The sequence below is a fragment of the Cherax quadricarinatus genome, chromosome 24, assembly GCF_038502225.1.
Source record: "Cherax quadricarinatus isolate ZL_2023a chromosome 24, ASM3850222v1, whole genome shotgun sequence".
Classification (NCBI taxonomy): domain Eukaryota; kingdom Metazoa; phylum Arthropoda; class Malacostraca; order Decapoda; family Parastacidae; genus Cherax; species Cherax quadricarinatus.
In genome coordinates, this window is record NC_091315.1 from 22,311,376 (window position 1) to 22,327,410 (window position 16,035).

The 16,035-nt window shown below is 39.5% G+C and overlaps 2 protein-coding genes across 3 annotated transcripts in view; one reads left to right on the forward strand and one right to left on the reverse strand.

Annotated features, from left to right (window-relative positions):
- Window positions 1-16,035, reverse strand: part of LOC128690846 (ras-related protein Rab-7L1) — a 115,074-nt gene that overhangs the window by 94,720 nt on the left and 4,319 nt on the right. The gene's annotated exons all lie outside the window — the stretch shown is intronic.
- Window positions 1-16,035, forward strand: part of LOC128690845 (ankyrin repeat and BTB/POZ domain-containing protein 1) — a 91,910-nt gene that overhangs the window by 42,224 nt on the left and 33,651 nt on the right. The gene's annotated exons all lie outside the window — the stretch shown is intronic.

A 16,035-nucleotide genomic window follows, 5' to 3' on the forward strand; every position in this document is an offset into this window, starting at 1 on the left:
CAGGTGTACTAAACCTGTGAGAAATATACACAGGTGCAGAGCATCTTCTATTGTGACAACGGTTCACTGTTTAGAGCGTTCATCTAGTCAGTGGTGCTGATGTGATAAAGCTCTTCACAGCAAAATATTGTCAATAAGCGAGTTACTCACCACTCGTATACCTTCCTTACTCTGGGCCGTACCAGTACTAGAGTTGTAGTATGACTGTACCAGTACTACAGTTGTAGTATGACTGTACCAGTACTACAGTTGTAGTATGACTGTACCAGTACTACAGTTGTAGTATGACTGTACCAGTACTACAGTTGTAGTATGGCCGTGTACCAGTACTACAGTTGTAGTATGACTGTACCAGTACTACAGTTGTAGTATGTACCAGTACTACAGTTGTAGTATGGCCGTGTACCAGTACTACAGTTGTAGTATGATAGTGTACCAGTACTACAGTTGTAGTGTGACTGTGTACCAGTACTACAGTTGTAGTATGACTGTGTACCAGTACTACAGTTGTAGTATGACTGTGTACCAGTACTACAGTTGTAGTATGACCGTGTACCAGTACTACAGTTGTAGTATGATAGTGTACCAGTACTACAGTTGTAGTGTGACTGTGTACCAGTACTACAGTTGTAGTATGACTGTGTACCAGTACTACAGTTGTAGTATGACTGTGTACCAGTACTACAGTTGTAGTATGACTGTGTACCAGTACTACAGTTGTAATATGACTGTGTACCAGTACTACAGTTGTAGTATGACTGTGTACCAGTACTACAGTTGTAGTATGACCGTGTACCAGTACTACAGTTGTATGACCGTGTACCAGTACTACAGTTGTAGTATGACTGTACCAGTACTACAGTTGTAGTATGACTGTTTACCAGTACTACAGTTGTAGTATGTACCAGTACTACAGTTGTAGTATGACTGTGTACCAGTACTACAGTTGTAGTATGTACCAGTACTACAGTTGTAGTATGACTGTGTACCAGTACTACAGTTGTAGTATGACTGTGTACCAGTACTACAGCTGTAGTATGACCGTGTACCAGTACTACAGTTGTAGTATGACTGTGTACAAGTACTGCAGTTGTAGTATGACTGTGTACCAGTACTACAGTTGTAGTATGACTGTGTACCAGTACTACAGTTGTAGTATAACTGTGTACCAGTAATACAGTTGTAGTATGAGTGTACCAGTACTACAGTTGTAGTATGACTGTACCAGTACTACAGTTGTAGTATGACTGTACCAGTACTACAGTTGTAGTATGACTACCAGTACTACAGTTGTAGTATGACTGTACCAGTACTACAGTTGTAGTATGACAGTGTACCAGTACTACAGTTGTAGTATGACTGTACCAGTACTACAGTTGTAGTATGACTGTACCAGTACTACAGTTGTAGTATGGCCGTGTACCAGTACTACAATTGTAGTATGACTGTACCAGTACTACAGTTGTAGTATGACTGTGTACAAGTACTGCAGTTGTAGTATGACTGTGTACCAGTACTACAGTTGTAGTATGACTGTGTACCAGTACTACAGTTGTAGTATGACTGTACCAGTACTACAGTTGTAGTATGGCCGTGTACCAGTACTACAATTGTAGTATGACTGTACCAGTACTACAGTTGTAGTATGACTGTGTACAAGTACTGCAGTTGTAGTATGACTGTGTACCAGTACTACAGTTGTAGTATGACTGTGTACCAGTACTACAGTTGTAGTATGACTGTGTACCAGTAATACAGTTGTAGTATGACTGTACCAGTACTACAGTTGTAGTATGACCGTGTACCAGTACTACAGTTGTAGTATAACTGTGTACCAGTACTACAGTTGTAGTATGACCGTGTACCAGTACTACAGTTGTAGTATGACCGTGTGCCAGTACTACAGTTGTAGTATGACTGTGTACCAGTACTACAGTTGTAGTATGACTGTGTACCAGTACTACAGTTGTAGTATGACTGTGTACCAGTACTACAGTTGTAGTATGACTGTGTACCAGTACTACAGTTGTAGTATGACCTTGTACCAGTACTACAGTTGTAGTATGACTGTGTACCAGTACTACAGTTGTAGTATGACCGTGTACCAGTACTACAGTTGTAGTATGACTGTGTACCAGTACTACAGTAGTAGTATGACTGTGTACCAGTACTACAGTTGTAGTATGACCTTGTACCAGTACTACAGTTGTAGTATGACTGTGTACCAGTACTACAGTTGTAGTATGACTGTGTACCAGTACTACAGTTGTAGTATGACTGTGTACCAGTACTACAGTTGTAGTATGACTGTGTACCAGTACTACAGTTGTATGACTGTGTACCAGTACTACAGTGTAGTATAACCGTGTACCAGTACTACAGTTGTAGTATGACTGTGTACCAGTACTACAGTTGTAGTATGACTGTGTACCAGTACTACAGTGTAGTATGACCGTGTACCAGTACTACAGTTGTAGTATGACTGTGTACCAGTACTACAGTTGTAGTATGACTGTACCAGTACTACAGTTGTAGTATGACTGTGTACCAGTACTACAGTTGTAGTATGACTGTGTACCAGTACTACAGTTGTAGTATGACTGTGTACCAGTACTACAGTTGTAGTATGACTGTACCAGTACTACAGTTGTAGTATGACCGTGTACCAGTACTACACTTGTAGTATGACTGTGTACCAGTACTACAGTTGTAGTATGTACCAGTACTACAGTTGTAATATGACCGCGTACCAGTACTACAGTTGTAGTATGACTGTGTACCAGTACTACAGTTGTAGTATGACTGTGTACCAGTACTACAGTTGTAGTATGACTGTGTACCAGTACTACAGTTGTAGTATGACTGTGTACCAGTACTACAGTTGTAGTATGACCGTGTACCAGTACTACACTTGTAGTATGACTGTGTACCAGTACTACAGTTGTAGTATGTACCAGTACTACAGTTGTAATATGACCGCGTACCAGTACTACAGTTGTAGTATGACTGTGTACCAGTACTACAGTTGTAGTATGACTGTACCAGTACTACAGTTGTAGTATGACTGTGTACCAGTACTACAGTTATAGTATGACTGTGTACCAGTACTACAGTTGTAGTATGACTGTGTACCAGTACTACAGTTGTAGTATGACCGTGTACCAGTACTACAGTTGTAGTATGTACCAGTACTACAGTTGTATGTACCAGTACTACAGTTGTAGTATGACTGTGTACCAGTACTACAGTTGTAGTATGACTGTGTACCAGTACTACAGTTGTAGTATGACTGTGTACCTGTACTACAGTTGTAGTATGACTGTGTACCAGTACTACAGTTGTAGTATGTACCAGTACTACAGTTGTAGTATGACTGTGTACCAGTACTACAGTTGTAGTATGACTGTGTACCAGTACTACAGCTGTAGTATGACCGTGTACCAGTACTACAGTTGTAGTATGACTGTGTACCAGTACTACAGTTGTAGTATGACCGTGTACCAGTACTACAGTTGTAGTATGACTGTGTACCAGTACTATAGTTGTAGTATGACTGTGTACCAGTAGTACAGTTGTAGTATGACCGTGTACCAGTACTACAGTTGTAGTATGACTGTGTACCAGTACTACAGTTGTAGTATGACCGTGTACCAGTACTACAGTTGTAGTATGACTGTACCAGTACTACAGTTGTAGTATGACTGTACCAGTACTACAGTTGTAGTATGACCGTGTACCAGTACTACAGTTGTAGTATGATAGTGTACCAGTACTACAGTTGTAGTGTGACTGTGTACCAGTACTACAGTTGTAGTATGACTGTGTACCAGTACTACAGTTGTAGTATGACTGTGTACCAGTACTACAGTTGTAGTATGACTGTGTACCAGTACTACAGTTGTAATATGACTGTGTACCAGTACTACAGTTGTAGTATGACTGTGTACCAGTACTTCAGTTGTAGTATGACCGTGTACCAGTACTACAGTTGTATGACCGTGTACCAGTACTACAGTTGTAGTATGACTGTACCAGTACTACAGTTGTAGTATGACTGTTTACCAGTACTACAGTTGTAGTATGTACCAGTACTACAGTTGTAGTATGACTGTGTACCAGTACTACAGTTGTAGTATGTACCAGTACTACAGTTGTAGTATGACTGTGTACCAGTACTACAGTTGTAGTATGACTGTGTACCAGTACTTCAGCTGTAGTATGACCGTGTACCAGTACTACAGTTGTAGTATGACTGTGTACCAGTACTACAGTTGTAGTATGACCGTGTACCAGTACTACAGTTGTAGTATGACTGTGTACCAGTACTATAGTTGTAGTATGACTGTGTACCAGTAGTACAGTTGTAGTATGACCGTGTACCAGTACTACAGTTGTAGTATGACTGTGTACCAGTACTACAGTTGTAGTATGACCGTGTACCAGTACTACAGTTGTAGTATGACTGTGTACCAGTACTACAGTTGTAGTATGACTGTACCAGTACTACAGTTGTAGTATGACCGTGTACCAGTACTACAGTTGTAGTATGATAGTGTACCAGTACTACAGTTGTAGTGTGACTGTGTACCAGTACTACAGTTGTAGTATGACTGTGTACCAGTACTACAGTTGTAGTATGACTGTGTACCAGTACTACAGTTGTAGTATGACTGTGTACCAGTACTACAGTTGTAATATGACTGTGTACCAGTACTACAGTTGTAGTATGACTGTGTACCAGTACTACAGTTGTAGTATGACCGTGTACCAGTACTACAGTTGTATGACCGTGTACCAGTACTACAGTTGTAGTATGACTGTACCAGTACTACAGTTGTAGTATGACTGTGTACCAGTACTACAGTTGTAGTATGACCGTGTACCACTACTACAGTTGTAGTATGATTGTGTACCAGTACTACAGTTGTAGTATGACCGTGTACCAGTACTACAGTTGTAGTATGATTGTGTACCAGTACTACAGTTGTAGTATGACCGTGTACCAGTTCTACAGTTGTAGTATGACTGTGTACCAGTACTACACCTGTAGTATGACCGTGTACCAGTACTACAGTTGTAGTATGACTGTGTACCAGTACTACAGTTGTAGTATGACTGTGTACCAGTACTACAGTTGTAGTATGACTGTGTACCAATACTACAGTTGTAGTATGACTGTGTACCAGTACTACAGTTGTAGTATGACTGTGTACCAGTACTACAGTTGTAGTATGACTGTGTACCAGTACTACAGTTGTAGTATGACTGTGTACCAGTACTACAGTTGTAGTATGACTGTGTACCAGTACTACAGTTGTAGTATGACTGTGTACCAGTACTACAGTTGTAGTATGACTGTGTACCAGTACTACAGTTGTTGTATGACCGTGTACCACTACTACAGTTGTAGTATGACCGTGTACCAGTACTACAGTTGTAGTATGACTGTGTACCAGTACTACCGTTGTAGTATGACTGGGTACCAGTACTACAGTTGTATGACTGTACCAGTACTACAGTTGTAGTATGACTGTGTACCAGTACTACAGTTGTAGTATTACTGTGTACCAGTACTACAGTTGTAGTATGACTGTGTACCAGTACTACAGTTGTAGTATGACCGTGTACCAGTACTACAGTTGTAGTATGTACCAGTACTACAGTTGTATGTACCAGTACTACAGTTGTAGTATGAGTGTGTACCAGTGCTACAGTTGTAGTATGACTGTGTACCAGTACTACAGTTGTAGTATGACTGTGTACCAGTACTACAGTTGTAGTATGACTGTGTACCAGTACTACAGTTGTAGTATGTACCAGTATTACAGTTGTAGTATGACTGTGTACCAGTACTACAGTTGTAGTATGACTGTGTACCAGTACTACAGCTGTAGTATGACCGTGTACCAGTACTACAGTTGTAGTACGACTGTGTACCAGTAGTACAGTTGTAGTATGACCGTGTACCAGTGCTACAGTTGTAGTATGACTGTGTACCAGTACTATAGTTGTAGTATGACTGTGTACCAGTACTACAGTTGTAGTATGATTGTGTACCAGTACTATAGTTGTAGTATGACTGTGTACCAGTACTACAGTTGTGGTATGACCGTGTACCTGTACTACAGTTGTAGTATGACTGTGTACCAGTACTACAGTTGTAGTATGACTGTGTACCAGTACTACAGTTGTAGTATGACTGTGTACCAGTACTACAGTTGTAGTATGACCGTGTACCAGTACTACAGTTGTAGTATGACTGTGTACCAATACTACAGTTGTAGTATGACTGTGTTCCAGTACTACAGTTGTAGTATGACCGTGTACCAGTACTACAGTTGTAGTATGATCGTGTACCAGTACTACAGTTGTAGTATGACTGTGTACCAGTACTACAGTTGTAGTATGACTGTGTACCAGTACTACAGTTGTAGTATGACCGTGTACCAGTACTACAGTTGTAGTATGACTGTGTACCAGTACTACAGTTGTAGTATGACCTTGTACCAGTACTACAGTTGTAGTATGACTGTGTACCAGTACTACAGTTGTAGTATGACTGTGTACCAGTACTACAGTTGTAGTATGACTGTGTACCAGTACTACAGTTGTAGTACGACTGTGTACCAGTACTACAGTTGTAGTATGACTGTGTACCAGTACTACAGTTGTAGTATGACCGTGTACCAGTACTACAGTTGTAGTATGACTGTGTAGCAGTACTACAGTTGTAGTATGACTGTGTACCAGTACTACAGTTGTAGTATGACCTTGTACCAGTACTACAGTTGTAGTATGACTGTGTACCAGTACTACAGTTGTAGTATGACTGTGTACCAGTACTACAGTTGTAGTATGACTGTGTACCAGTACTACAGTTGTAGTATGTACCAGTACTACAGTTGTAGTATGACTGTGTACCAGTACTACAGTTGTAGTATGACTGTGTACCAGTACTACAGTTGTAGTATGACTGTGTAGCAGTACTACAGTTGTAGTATGACTGTGTACCAGTACTACAGTTGTAGTATGACTGTGTACCAGTACTACAGTTGTAGTATGACTGTGTACCAGTACTACAGTTGTAGTATGACCGTGTACCAGTACTACAGTTGTAGTATGACTGTGTACCAGTAGTACAGTTGTAGTATGTACCAGTACTGCAGTTGTAGTATGACAGTGTACCAGTACTACGGTTGTAGTATGACTGTGTACCAGTACTACAGTTGTAGTATGACCGTGTACCAGTACTACAGTTGTAGTATGACTGTGTACCAGTACTACAGTTGTAGTATGACCGTGTACCAGTACTACAGTTGTAGTATGACTGTGTACCAGTACTGCAGTTGTAGTATGACTGTGTACCAGTACTACAGTTGTAGTATGACCGTGTACCAGTACTACAGTTGTAGTATGACTGTGTACCACTACTACAGTTGTAGTATGACCGTGTACCAGTACTACAGTTGTAGTATGACTGTACCAGTACTACAGTTGTAGTATGACTGTGTACCAGTACTACAGTTGTAGTATGACCGTGTACCAGTACTACAGTTGTAGTATGACTGTGTACCAGTACTACAGTTGTAGTATGACCGTGTACCAGTACTACAGTTGTAGTATGACCGTGTACCAGTACTACAGTTGTAGTATGACTGTGTACCAGTACTACAGTTGTAGTATGACCGTGTACCAGTGCTACAGTTGTAGTATGACTGTGTACCAGTGCTACAGTTGTAGTATGTACATAATAGGATAGACATAAGGTTATGCAAGTTGAAGAGTAAGAAGAAAGATCAGATATAGAATATAAATCAGGAAGGACGAAACTATATACGGAGGCATGCAAAGAGAAAATTACACCCAACATTTTTGTGAGAGGTACACATAGCCCTATAACATCTTAGAATAACTGCCTTTAGAATTTTAAGTTTTGTATATCACGTCTCTTTTAGAATATGGAACACTAGCAGGGACTTCACACCTATAAAAAAATACCCTCAAATATTAGAGAAAGACCAAAGATTTGCAACTACACTTTTCTACAGCTGAGAGGATTGAACTATGAGGAGGGACTAAAGAAACTGAGATGGGACAAAATTGACAGGTAAACTGAAACTAGATGTATAGGGGCAAGATGGCGTGGATGGGAGCTAATATAAACACATAGAAGCCACAGGGCTGTTAGGGAGTGATTCTTAGGATAAGCAAGTGGAATGAGCTGCATACAGCAGTTTCAGCAAGAAACTTTTTTTTTTTATTTTTCATTGAAGTATTTTTCTTCTCTTCGAAGCTGTGAGTTCCATTATATATATATATATATATATATATATATATATATATATATATATATATATATATATATATATATATATATATATATATATTCAACACACCGGCCGTATCCCACCGAGGCAGGGTGGCGCAAAAATGAAAACAAAAGTTTCTCTTTTTAACATTAGTAATGTATACAGGAGAAAGGGTTACTAGCCCCTTGTTCCCGGCATTTTAGTCGCCTTTTATGACACGCATGACTTACGGAGGAAGAATTCTGTTCCACTTCCCCATGGAGATAAGAGGAAATAAACAAGAACAAGTACTAGTAGGAAAATAGGAGAAAACCCATTGGGGTGTATATATATATATATATATATATATATATATATATATATATATATATATATATATATATATATATATATATATATATATATATAGGTAGGTAGTAGGTTGGTAGACAGCAACCACCCAGGGAGGTACTACCGTCCTGCCAAGTGAGTGTAAAACGAAAGCCTGTAATTGTCTTACATGATGGTAGGATTGCTGGTGTCTTTTGTCTGTCTCATAAATATGCAAGATTACAGGTACGTCTTGCTACTTCTACTTACACTTAGGTCACACTACACATACATGTACACGTTTATTTATACACACTCATCTGAGTTTTCTTTGATTTTATCTTAATAGTTCTTGGTCTTATTACTTTTCCTTTTATATCCATGGGGAAGTGGAATAAGAATCTTTCCTCCGTAAGCCATGCGTGTTGTAAAAGTCAACTAAAATGCCGGGAACAATGGGCTAGTAACCCCTTTTCCTGTAAAGATTACTAAAAAGAATAAGAAGAAGAAAATTGTCAAAGTGGGAAGTCTGAATGTGCGTGGACGTTGTGCAAATGATAAGAAAGAGATGATTGTGGATGTTATGAATGAGAAGAAGCTGGATGTCCTGGCTTTAAGTGAAACAAAGCTGAAGGGGGTGGGAGAGTTTCAATGGAGAGGAATAAATGGGATTAGGTCAGGGGTTTCAAATAGAGTTAGAGCTAAAGAAGGAGTAGCAATAATGTTGAAGGATAAGCTATGGCAGGAAAAGAGGGACTACAAATGTATAAATTCAAGGATTATGTGGAGTAAAATAAAGATTGGATGTGAAAAGTGGGTTATAGTAAGCGTGTATGCACCTGGAGAAGAGAGAAGTGTAGAGGAGAGAGAGAGATTCTGGGAAATGTTGAGTGAATGCGTGGGGAGTTTTGAATCAAGTGAGAGTAATGGTGGTTGGGGATTTCAATGCTAAAGTGGGTAAAAATGTTATGGAGGGAGTAGTAGGTAATTTTGGGGTGCCAGGGGTAAATGTAAATGGGGAGCCTTTAATTGAGCTATGTGTAGAAAGAAATTTGGTAATAAATAATACATATTTTATGAAAAAGAGGATAAATAAATATACAAGGTATGATGTAGCACGTAATGAAAGTAGTTTGTTAGATTATGTATTGGTGGATAAAAGGTTGATGGGTAGGCTCCAGGATGTACATGTTTATAGAGGGGCAAGTGATATATCGGATCATTATTTAGTTGTAGCTACAGTTAGAGTAAGAGGTAGATGGGAAAAGAGGAAGGTGGCAACAACAAGTAAGAGGGAGGTGAAAGTGTATAAACTAAGGGAGGAGGAAGTTCGGGCGAGATATAAGCGACTATTGGCAGAAAGGTGGGCTAGTGCAAAGATGAGTAGTGGGGGGGGTTGAAGAGGGTTGGAATAGTTTTAAAAATGCAGTATTAGAATGTGGGGCAGAAGTTTGTGGTTATAGGAGGGTGGGGGCAGGAGGAAAGAGGAGTGATTGGTGGAATGATGAAGTAAAGGGTGTGATAAAAGAGAAAAAGGTAGCTTACGAGAGGTTTTTACAAAGCAGAAGTGTTATAAGAAGAGCAGAGTATATGGAGAGTAAAAGAAAGGTGAAGAGAGTGGTGAGAGAGTGCAAAAGGAGAGCAGATGAAAGAGTGGGAGAGGCACTGTCAAGAAATTTTAATGAAAATAAGAAAAAATTTTGGAGGGAGTTAAACAAGTTAAGAAAGCCTAGGGAAAGTATGGATTTGTCAGTTAAAAACAGAGTAGGGGAGTTAGTAGATGGGGAGAGGGAGGTATTAGGTAGATGGCGAGAATATTTTGAGGAACTTTTAAATGTTAAGGAAGAAAGGGAGGCGGTAATTTCATGCACTGGCCAGGGAGGTATACCATTTTTTAGGAGTGAAGAAGAGCAGAATGTAAGTGTGGTGGAGGTACGTGAGGCATTACGTAGAATGAAAGGGGGTAAAGCAGCTGGAACTGATGGGATCATGACAGAAATGTTAAAAGCAGGGGGGGATATAGTGTTGGAGTGGTTGGTACTTTTGTTTAATAAATGTATGAAAGAGGGGAAGGTACCTAGGGATTGGCGGAGAGCATGTATAGTCCCTTTATATAAAGGGAAAGGGGACAAAAGAGATTGTAAAAATTATAGAGGAATAAGTTTACTGAGTATACCAGGAAAAGTATACGGTAGGGTTATAATTGAAAGAATTAGAGGTAAGACAGAATGTAGGATTGCGGACGAGCAAGGAGGTTTCAGAGTGGGTAGGGGATGTGTAGATCAAGTGTTTACATTGAAGCATATATGTGAACAGTATTTAGATAAAGGTAGGGAAGTTTTTATTGCATTTATGGATTTAGAAAAGGCATATGATAGAGTGGATAGAGGAGCAATGTGGCAGATGTTGCAAGTATATGGAATAGGTGGTAAGTTACTAAATGCTGTAAAGAGCTTTTATGAGGATAGTGAGGCTCAGGTTAGGGTGTGTAGAAGAGAGGGAGAATACTTCCCGGTAAAAGTAGGTCTTAGACAGGGATGTGTAATGTCACCATGGTTGTTTAGTATATTTATAGATGGGGTTGTAAAAGAAGTAAATGCTAGGGTGTTCGGGAGAGGGGTGGGATTAAATTATGGGGAATCAAATTTAAAATGGGAATTGACACAGTTACTTTTTGCTGATGATACTGTGCTTATGGGAGATTCTAAAGAAAAATTGCAAAGGTTAGTGGATGAGTTTGAGAATGTGTGTAAAGGTAGAAAGTTGAAAGTGAACATAGAAAAGAGTAAGGTGATGAGGGTATCAAATGATTTAGATAAAGAAAAATTGGATATCAAATTGGGGAGGAGGAGTATGGAAGAAGTGAATGTTTTCAGATACTTGGGAGTTGACGTGTCGGCGGATGGATTTATGAAGGATGAGGTTAATCATAGAATTGATGAGGGAAAAAAGGTGAGTGGTGCGTTGAGGTATATGTGGAGTCAAAAAACGTTATCTATGGAGGCAAAGAAGGGAATGTATGAAAGTATAGTAGTACCAACACTCTTATATGGATGTGAAGCTTGGGTGGTAAATGCAACAGCGAGGAGACGGTTGGAGGCAGTGGAGATGTCCTGTCTAAGGGCAATGTGTGGTGTAAATATTATGCAGAAAATTCGGAGTGTGGAAATTAGGAGAAGGTGTGGAGTTAATAAAAGCATTAGTCAGAGGGCAGAAGAGGGGTTGTTGAGGTGGTTTGGTCATTTAGAGAGAATGGATCAAAGTAGAATGACATGGAAAGCATATAAATCTATAGGGGAAGGAAAGAGGGGTAGGGGTCGTCCTCGAAAGGGTTGGAAAGAGGGGGTAAAGGAGGTTTTGTGGGTGAGGGGCTTGGACTTCCAGCAAGCGTGCATGAGCGTGTTAGATAGGAGTGAATGGAGACGAATGATACTTGGGACCTGACGATCTGTTGGAGTGTGAGCAGGGTAATATTTAGTGAAGGGATTCAGGGAAACCGGTTATTTTCATATAGTCGGACTTGAGTCCTGGAAATGGGAAGTACAATGCCTGCACTTTAAAGGAGTGGTTTGGGATATTGGCAGTTTGGAGGGATATGTTGTGTATCTCTATACGTATATGCTTCTAAACTGTTATATTCTGAGCACCTCTGCAAAAGCAGTGATAATGTGTGAGTGTGGTGAAAGTGTTGAATGATGATGAAAGTATTTTCTTTTTGGGGATTTTCTTTCTTTTTTTTTTTTTGGGTCACCCTGCCTCGGTGGGAGACGACCGACTTGTTGAAAAGAAAAATAAATATATATATATAAATATATATATATATATATATATATATATATATATATATATATATATATATATATATATATATATATATATATGGATTGTAGATCAATGGTTCAAAGAACCGACACGTGTGTCTAATTTATCATATATGTATATACTTGTACATGCATGTGTGGTGTGACCTAAGTGTAAGTAGAAGTAACAAGATGTTCCAGAAATCTTGCATTCTTTATGAGACAGACAAAAGACACCAGCAATCCTACCATCATGTAAAACAATTACAGGTTTTCGTTTTACACTCACTTGGCAGGACGGCAGTACCTCCCTGGGTGGTTGCTGTCTACCAACCTACTACCTAGTGTATATATATATATATATATATATATATATATATATATATATATATATATATATATATATATATATATATATATATATATATGTATATGTCGTGCCGAATAGGTAAAATTGGTCAATTAACAAGAATCATTTAAAATTAAGTCCTTTCTAGAAAATTCTCTAATACGTCTAGATATATTTTTTCATTTGTTAATGTAAAAATTAATAATTTTGTACCAAAAGAACTTTAGAAAACTTATCTAACCTTATTATAACAAGCGCAACTTAATATAGCCTAATCCAACTAAATATATTTTATTTGTCGGTATTTATTACCAAGGTTTATACCACAATAATTTAATAAACAAACACAATTAATATATTATTTTAGTTAGGTTCGGAATAATTTTTGCGAAATTATTGCATACATAAATTTTCGATTACCTCATTCGGCAAGAAGAGCGTTGATATTTAAGCCAAAATCGCAAGTTTTACCTATTCGGCAGGCCATTATAATATATATATATATATATATATATATATATATATATATATATATATATATATATATATATATATATATATATATATATATATAGATATATGTAGAATATATATATATATATATATATATATATATATATATATATATATATATATATATATATATATATATATATATATATATATATATTCTTTCTTTCAACACACCGGCCGTATCCCACCGAGGCGGGGGTGGCCCAAAAGGAAAAACGAAAGTTTCTCCTTTTACATTTAGTAATATATACAGGAGAAGAGGTTACTAGCCCCTTGCTCCCGGCATTTTAGTCGCCTCTTACAACACACATGGCTTTTGGAGGAAGAATTCTGTTCCACTTCCCCATGGAGATAAGAGGAAATAAACAAGAATAAGAACTACAAAGAAAATAGAAGAAAACAAGAGAGGTGTGTATATATATGCTTGTACATGTATGTGTAGTGTGACCTAAGTGTAAGTAGAAGTAGCAAGACGTACCTGAAACCTTGCATGTTTATGAGACAGAAAAATGGACACCAGCAATCCTACCATCATGTAAAACCATTACAGGTTTCCGTTTTACACTCACTTGGCAGGACGGTAGTACCTCCGTGGGTGGTTGCTGTCTACCAACCTACTACCTACATACCAACCTACTACCTACAATAATGTTAGGTTATAAGCAATCCTACTGTAAATATGTGTCTATGGGAAAATGATGACACTGAGTCATCAGTTTTGTGAACTAACAAGGTCTGAACACAAGCAGACCGGTTTATTAATTGTGCAACTTTTTTTAATACAATACTCGCCTTTTTTCTTAGTAATCTGGTCATTCTGAGTGTTTGAAATCATGTTGGCGGCCACTTCATCTTCGTGGGGGCCTGAGGTGGTGCGACTGGTAGTGTTGGGCTGTTCCATATGCACTGTTAATCCTGCCTGCTTCTCTGAAACTCTTGGCATTTCCTGGCACCAAATGAAAGCTACAGAATTGTTTGGAATATCACTTTTCAGGCTCTCAGAAAATTCTTTATTGACAAATGCCGTAAAAACATTTTTTCAGATAGAATTTCCAGCTTACGGGGCTAAATTTCAACGAAGGTGACAGAAAACGCCATTTGGAAATATTTAAAAACCATTTCTGACAGGACAACAGCACTGCTTGTGTGTTACGTGTTTCGGCGGTCTTCACCTCTACGAGAGTAAAAGTAGACGAGACTGACAATACCGAGAGAGGGTACACACGGACGAAGGTATACACAGATGAGGGTATAAAAGGTAAAGCGATGGCTCACACAGGTGAGGCTGACACTAACGGGTGTGGGGTTACTGCTGTGGTGACCTCTATACTATCCTCAAGTTGCTGACGTGGTTTTGTCCTCCTTCACACCACCATCATCACAGTGATCGTCTTCACATATTATTTCTTTTAAGGGAGTGGTAACTTTCGCTTAGATTATAGTATAACACATCACCTGGGATTGTTATTGTCATTGCTTTAACTACTGATCCAAATGTCACGTGTGCATAGAATCTTACGGTGGTAAAACTTTATAGTCTCCCAAATGATCGTTGTACCTATAGTTTCTTTCATTTTTATTCATAGGCTGAGTAGTCTCGCCTCATTTTTTTATAATTGATGCATTTTCACATGGGCGTAAATTCACGTTGAAACACTACAACACACAGGCACGAACACACATCCAGCCTCGTCAGGTGAGGCATTATCAGCGCATGCGTAGCAGTTACGTAGATCCTGTACAACGATACGTGTTGAACTCTCACAAGATTGGCGAGGTGGGGAGTCACATATCGTGTGAGGCAACCTTTGCAGCGGGTGTGACTCTATGTGGTGGTACTTCACTCAGTGTTCCAGCATTGGGAAGGGAAAAGAGGCTCGGCTTAGATGGTAAGGTTATCGTGGCCTGGGGATGTGTTGTGCCAAGGGTCGGGTCGTGATGTGGGTGAGCGTGTGTTAGTTAGATGTGGTGGAGGCCAGGAGGGGCTGACGTAGCAACCATGGGTCATGGAGTGGACCAGACGACAAAGGCAACCTTGCAAGTGCTTCCCTTCACCCTTGGCTGGCCCTCCTCTCTCCCCATCTACCTACATGGATGTACTCATGCACGATCAGGCAGACAACACGCACGCACGCATACGCACGACCAGGCAGATCTTCCCCTTCCCACACACAATAAAGCTCTTGGAACAGGGAGAGAGTGGACCTAGTAGCGACCAGCGAAGAGGCAAGACCAGGAGCTGTAACTCGACCCTTACAACCACAAGTAGGTGAGCGCGCGCACTCGCTTTCTTACACACACACACACACACAGTTTGGAGAATGATGTAATGGAGGCAGGAACCATACATAGCTTTAAAAGAGTGAACCTAGAAGCGACCAGTGAAGGGGTGGGGCCAGGAGCTATGAATCGACCCTTGCAACCACAATTAGGTGAGTACACCCACACCCACACACACACACACACACACACACACACACACACACACACACACACACACACACACACACACACACACACACACACACACACACACACACACACACAGATCTAGAGAGTGTACAGAGATCCTTTACTGCACGTATAAGTTCTGTCAAGCACCTTAACTACTGGGAACGCTTGGAAGCACTTGACTTGTACTCGTTGGAACGCAGGAGGGAGAGATATATCATAATCTACACTTGGAAAATCTTGGAAGGAATGGTCCCAAATCTGCACACAGAAATCACTCCCTACGAAAGTAAAAGACTGGGCA